We start from the raw sequence: 7,188 nt of genomic DNA on the forward strand, positions 1-7,188 counted from the left end.
CGACCAGAGACACACGGCTGGGCTGAGAACGCAGTTTAATCTTTATTCACGAACGGGCAAATCACCACACCATGTGCTTTTCTCCATCATCCTCTCTCTGCCCGTCCTTAGCATAGGGGGCGGGGAGAAAGCGGGTGAGAAACTAGCAAGGGGCAAACCAATTCTTCTCAGAGGTTGGGGGGAAGGGAACATACCAACAATTCCCCCTTCTGTTTTTAACTAAATGACCACAGTATCAGGGGTGTGGGGTGAACAGAAACCTATATCGTAGAGGCATTTTCTTTTTTTTTTTTAATTTTTTTTTAATTTAAGAAAGGATTAATTAACAAAACCATAGGGTAGGAGGGGTACAACTCCACACAATTCCCACCGCCCAATCTCCATATCCCACCCCCTCCCCCGATAGCTTTCCCATTCTCTATCCCTCTGGGAGCATGGACCCAGGGTCATTGTGGGTTGCAGAAGGTAGAAGGTCTGGCTTCTGTAATTGCTTCCCCGCTGAACATGGGCGTTGACTGGTCGGTCCATACTCCCAGTCTGCCTCTCTCTTTCCCTAGTAGGGTGGGTCTCTGGGGAAGCTGAGCTCCAGGACATATTGGTGGGGTCTTCAATCCAGGGAAGTCTGGCCGGCATCCTGATGACACCTGGAACCTGGTGACTGAAAAGAGAGTTAACATACAAAGCCAAACAAATTGTTGAGCAATCATGGACCCAAAGCTTGGAATAGTGGAGAGGAAGTATTAGGGAGTTACTCACTGCAAACTCTAGTGTACTTCTGCTTTCTTACTTTGGTGCCATACTCCAAACTCAGTCAATTTCTGCTTTGCGTTTCTACTTCTTTTTTTTTTTTACATGCATAACATTCCCCAGATTCCCATTTAACAATACAACCCCCACTATGTCATTCATCATCCTTCATGGACCTGTATTCTCCCCACCCACCCACCCCAGAGTCTTGTACTTTGGTGTAATACTCCAATTCCATTTCAGGTTCGACTTGTGTTTTCTTTTCTAATCTTGTTTTTCAACTTCGGCCTGAGAGTGAGATCATCCCATATTCATCCTTCTGTTTCTGACTTATTTCACTCAACATGATTTTTTCAAGGTCCATCCAAGATCAGCTGAAAATGGTGAAGTCACCATTTTTTACAGCTGAGTAGTATTCCATTGTGTATCTAGACCACAACTTGCTCAGCCACTCATCTGTTGTTGGACACCTGGGTTGCTTCCAGGTTTTGGCTATTACAAATTGTGCTGCCAAGAACATATGTGTACACAGATCTTTTTGGATGGGTGTGTTGAGTTCCTTAGGATATATCCCCAGGAGGGGAATTGCAGGGTCATAGGGTAGGTCCATTTCTAGCCTTCTGAGAGTTCTCCAGACTGTTCTCCACAGAGGTTGGACCAATTCACATTCCCACCAGCAGTGCAGGAGGGTTCCTTTGACCCCACACCCTCTCCAGCATTTGCTGCTGTTACCTTTTCTGATGTGTGACATTCTCACAGGAGTGAAGTGATATCTCATTGTTGTCTTTATTTGCATTTCTCTGACAATCAGAGACTTGGAGCATTTTTTTCATGTGTTTCTTGGCCTTTTGGATCTCTTCTGTGGTGAATATTCTGTCCAAGTCCTCCCCCCATTTTTGGATGGGGTTATTTGTTGTCTTGTTGTTGAGTCTGGCAAGCTCTTTATATATGTTGGTTATTAAACTCTTATCTGATGTATGGCATGTAAAGATCTTCTCCCATTCTGTGAGGGGTCTCTTGATTTGAGTAGTGGTTTCTTTTGCTGTGCAGAAGCTTTTTAATTTGATGTAGTCCCATAGGTTTATACTTGCGTACAGGCATTTTCAAAAAAGAAACTGGCACAAACATGGAGAAACATGTAAGCAAGTAACAATAACCAGTGTGCTGCCAAGGGAGGGCCTGAGGGGGCCATTTTTTTGCCTCTGTGGGCAAAACTTTATCAGCTTAAAAAAAAAACATTTCCTGCCTCTGGGGGGCGTACTTGCCTCGACAGGCATTTTATAGCATGGGGGCGGGGAACGGCCTAGAGTCCCAAAGGCAGCTGGCTGCAGTCAGTGTTTGAGAAATATAGCAGCACTTTTGCACTTTTGTGCAAAGTGTCTAAGGGTGTACCTGTGAGTCCAATAGGAGTGCCAGTCGAAAGCAGATGTCCACGGAAGAATGCCAGGGGTGGAGCGTTGTATGAGGAAGGTCCGCTGCCGGAATTCTGCTTTTCCGTAGAGAACTTGGCAGCTGCAATTCACTTACTATGAAACAAATTTGTAGCAGGTTAGTTTATCACAATTGATAACTATTACAATTAGAAGTCTTTTTTAGAATGATTTTAAGGTTGGTTAAAGTTTAAACAATAGAATGTGAAAAGGTAAACATGAGAATCAAGGAAAGAAAACGTCAGGCATGAGTATTATTAGCATAGCCATTGTGTAATCTACCATTTCTAATAGGGAAGGTAATCAAGAGTTTTACATATCAACAAGTCTATTTAACCTTTTGTTACACCCATTTAAGATGGAGACACACCCTAGGTGTGCGCAGGTTTTGTTTAGACCAACTTAGTTAAAATATATTGATTGTTAACTAATTTTTACCTCAGACTTTAAATGTAAGTTAATTTTATCTTTATGAGAATTACGTTGAAAACCTTTTTCATTTAACTTTGCCTGGTAAGAATTTAGCCTTAAAGTTATATTCTTAACATTAAAGTTAATGTTACCAAACTTTAAACACACACATACACATGGTCTTCAATATACAAGGAGAGAAACTTTTGTTACGAAGACATGCCATTTTAAACACAAATTTAGATCTATACTGTCTTAGCCGTGCTGGGAGTGCATTGTCCAGCGGTGGCCTCCTGGGCAGCTTCACTTCTAGGAATTGCAGGTTGCGATCTCTGCACGAATCTCTGCGTATTTTAGCTTGTCTGCCTTCAGACCCAAGCTGGAGATCTCGGCCAGGGGGCCCAGTTTCGGTAGGGAGCCTGCGGTCTCCAGGTGGTCCGGGATCTGTCCAGACTTCATAGCACGAGGGTGGGCGGGCCAGCCGTGCAGAAAGCGTGGGCCGAGGTGCCCCAGGGTGGTGGCCATGATAGGCTGCCACGGCCCTGCCCCATGGCCCTGCCATGTCTGCTGCCCTGCTCACAGTGGCCGAGCAGCATGGAGGGAGCCCACCCCCAGTGCCCTGCGCCACGCGGCAGAAAGCCGGCTCATGCGGGTTGGCATTGGGCTCCTGCAGGCTGGCATTGGGCAGAAACCACAGAGTGGTCCAGAGATAAATGTTCCAGAAACAGCAAAACAGTCTCGTGAAGAAAGGGCAGACACCTTTGGAGATCTCTTCACAAGCAGAAGAGAAGGCCATAGTGCATAGGTAGCCAAATTGTCTTCACTTATCTGAGAGATGCGCAGGTCCAGTCCCACATTGTAGGCGCCATATGTTGTTTTATGTTGTTTTATTGGGCTGGCTTCACGGGCAGGTAACAGAGACAACCAGAGACACACGGCTGGGCTGAGAACGCAGTTTAATCTTTATTCACGAACGGGCAAATCACCACACCATGTGCTTTTCTCCATCACCCTCTCTCTGCCGCTGCTGTGGGGAGAAAAGCTGGAGCGAAACTAGCAAGGGGCAAACCAATTCTTCTCAGAGGTCGGGGGAAGGGAACATACCAATATGCACTAAAAATGATGACATCAATAATAACAGCAACAATAATAACTACAAGAACAGTAAAAAAAGGGGGGTTACAAAAGGGGGGGAAAGCAAAAGAAAATATATATATTCCATGTTCATGGGTTGGAAGAATTAAAATCATTAGAATGAATATGGGATGATCTAACTCTCAGGCAGAAGTTGAAAACAAGATCAGAAGAGCAAACACAAGTAGAACCTGAACTGGCATTGGTGTATTGCACCAAAGTAAAAGACTCTGGAGTGGGTGAGTGGAGGGAGAATACAGGTCCAAGAAGGATGACAGAGGACCTAACAGGGGTTGTATTGTTATATGGAAAACTGGGAAATGTTATGCATGTAATGGAAAACATTAATTACCCAATAAAGAAATTTTTTTTAAAATGAACCATAAAAAAAAAAGCGTCTGCACAGCAAAAGAAACCACTACCCAAACCAAGAGACCCCTCACAGAATGGAAGAAGATCTTTACATGCCATACATCAGACAAGAGTTTAATAAACAAAATATAAAGAGCTTGCCAAGCTCAACAACAAGAAAACAAATAGCCCCACCCCAAAATGGGGAGAGGATATGGACAGAATATTCACCACAGAAGAGATCCAAAAGGCCAGCAAACATATGAAACAATGCTCCAAGTTATTGTTAGAGAAATGCAAATAAAGACAACAATGAGGGGGACTCGGGGGAGGGTAGTTCAGCGGGTTAAGCACAGGTGGCACAAAGCACAAGGACCAGTGTGAAGATCCCGGTTCAAGCCCCTGGCTCCCCACCTGCAGGGGAGTCGCTTCACAGGCGGTGAAGTAGGTCTGCAGGTTTCTTTCTCTCCCCCTCTCTGTCTTCCCCTCCTCTCTCCATTTATTTCTGTCCTATCCAACAACGATGACATCAATAACAACAACAATAATAACAAGGGCAACAAAATGGAATGAATAAATAAATAAATATATTTTAAAAAACAACAATGAGATACCACTTCACTCCTGTGAGAATGTCTGTCATACATCAGAAAAAGTAGCAGAATGTCACATCAGAAAAAGTAGCAGCAACAAATGCTAGAAAGGTTGTGGGGTCAAAGGAACCCTCCTGCACTGCTGGTGGGAATGTAAATTGGTCCAACCCCTGTGGAGAGCAGTCTGGAGAACTCTCAGAAGGCTAGAAATGGACCTACCCTGTGATCCTGCAATTCCTCTCCTGGGGATATATCCTAAGGAACCCAATATACCCATCCAAAAAGATCTGTGTACACATATGTTCTTGGCAGCACAATTTGTAATAGCCAAAACCTGGAAACAACCCAGGTGTCCAACAACAGATGAGTGGCTGAGCAAGTTGTAATGTAATATATAATATTACATTATATATATAATGTAATATATATATTATCTTATATGTAACATTTTATATATATATAAATAATGTTACATATATAGTATTCAAATATATGTGAATACTACTCAGCTATTAAAAACAGTGACTTCACTGTTTTCAGCCCATCTTGAATGGAGCTTAAGAAAACATGTTAAGTGAGTAAGTCAGAAACAGAAGGATGAATATGGGATGATCTCACTCTCAGGCAGAAGTTGAAAGACAAGAACAGAAGAGAAAACACTAAGCAGAACATGGAAATGAGTCGGTGTATTACACTAAAGTAAAAGACTCCCGAGAGTCGGACGGTAGCGCAGTGGGTTAAGTGCAAAAGTGCAAGGACCGGCTTAAGGATCTTGGTTCAAGCCCCCGGCTCCCCACCTGCAGGGGAGTCGCTTCACAGGCGGTGAAGCAGGTCTGCAGGTGTCTATCTTTCTCTCTCCCTCTCTGTGTCCCCCTTCTCTCTCCATTTCTCTCTGTCTTATCCAACAACAATGACATCAATAACTACAACAATAAAAAAAGAAGAAGAGATACACATGGTCCACAGATATCTAAAGTGCTCCACTTTACTTATCTTAGAGAAATGCAAATTCAAACTATACTGAGATTCCATCTCACACCTGAGACAATGGCCTACATCAACAAACCAGAAAATGACAGGTGTTGATGAGGTTATGGAGAAAAAAAGAACTCCGCTACACTGCTGATGGGAATGCAAACTGTTGCAACCCCTTGGGAAGACTGTATGGAGAGTTCTTATACAACTACCAGATGATTTCAATCATAGGTGGCATCTAGAGAACTGAAATACATGAGTTTGCCAAAAAAAAAAAAAAAAGGAGAAAAAGAAAACTTTCTTTCTTTCTTCCTTTCTTTTTTGCCTCCAGGATTATTGTTGGGGCTCGGTGCCTGCACCATGAATCCACTGCTCCTGGAGGCCATTTTTCTCCCTTTTTGTTGGCCTTTTTTTTTTTTAATTGTTGTGGTTATTATTATTTTTGTCATTGATGTCATTGTTGTTGTATAGGACAGAGAGAAATGGAGAGAGGAGGGGAAGACAGAGGGGGGAAAGAAAGACACCTGCAGACCTGTTTCAATGCTTATGAAGAGTCCCCCTCTGCAGGTGAGGAGACAGGGTCTCGAACCTGGATCCTTACGCTGGTCCTTGCACTTCATGCCATATGCGCTTAACTTGCTGCGCTACCACCTGATCCCCAAAAGAAAACTTTCTAAGACTTTGTGAGAACTGTATTGGTTATCTGTTATCTTTGGGAGCTGGGAGGGTGCAGACACAGAATCTTGGTGGTGGGTACAGTGTAAACTACTCTATAATCTTACAATCTTGTAACCTAATATTAATCATAAATAAATAATGAAAAAATAAAAGAATCGGTGGCCAGGGAAGTTGCTCAGCATTAAACTGTGTGCCTTATGCACATGGAGGCCTTTGGTTCAATTCTTGGCACCAAATTTTTAAAATTAGGAAAATATTTTATGTCTATAGAAAAATCCCAAGGCTGTGCTGTTAGGGTGCAGATCAACGTATAATACATGCTACTTCTGGTGCCAGGAAAGTAGAACAGTTTACTCACTATGCAAAAATATTGACTAAGAAGAGCTTAATGTTTCCTGAAGGAAGTGGTGGAAGTGGTGAAAGCAGGAATAGGGTGAAAACAAGCTGTTTTAAGCAGAACTCACTGAGAGTGAAGAGAGGCCACATTAAATCACATGGACACAGCTAAAATAATCTTTATAGTTCGTTTGTTCTTTTTTTTTTTTTTCCCCTTTTCTTTTTTTCTTTACAGAGCACTGCTCAGCTCTGGTTTATGGTGGTTTCGGGGATTGAATCTTGGACCTGGGAGTCTCTCTCACCGTGCAAAAGCCTTTTTGCATAAACATTCAAAAAATCGCAAAGACTGGGAGGTGCATTTCAGGCGGAGGAATGCTGAGGGCTTCTTGGAGTAGGTAACTTTTGGATCAGTGCCTTGAAAGAAGGGCAGACTTGTACAAATAAAACAAAAGAGAACAGCATGTGGACGGAAGGATCAGAGTAAGCAAAGGCATTCCTTAAGGTGTAGGTCAGTGAGGACCCACGGGTATTCG

The sequence above is a fragment of the Erinaceus europaeus genome, chromosome 4 (assembly GCF_950295315.1).
Source record: "Erinaceus europaeus chromosome 4, mEriEur2.1, whole genome shotgun sequence".
NCBI lineage: Eukaryota > Metazoa > Chordata > Mammalia > Eulipotyphla > Erinaceidae > Erinaceus > Erinaceus europaeus.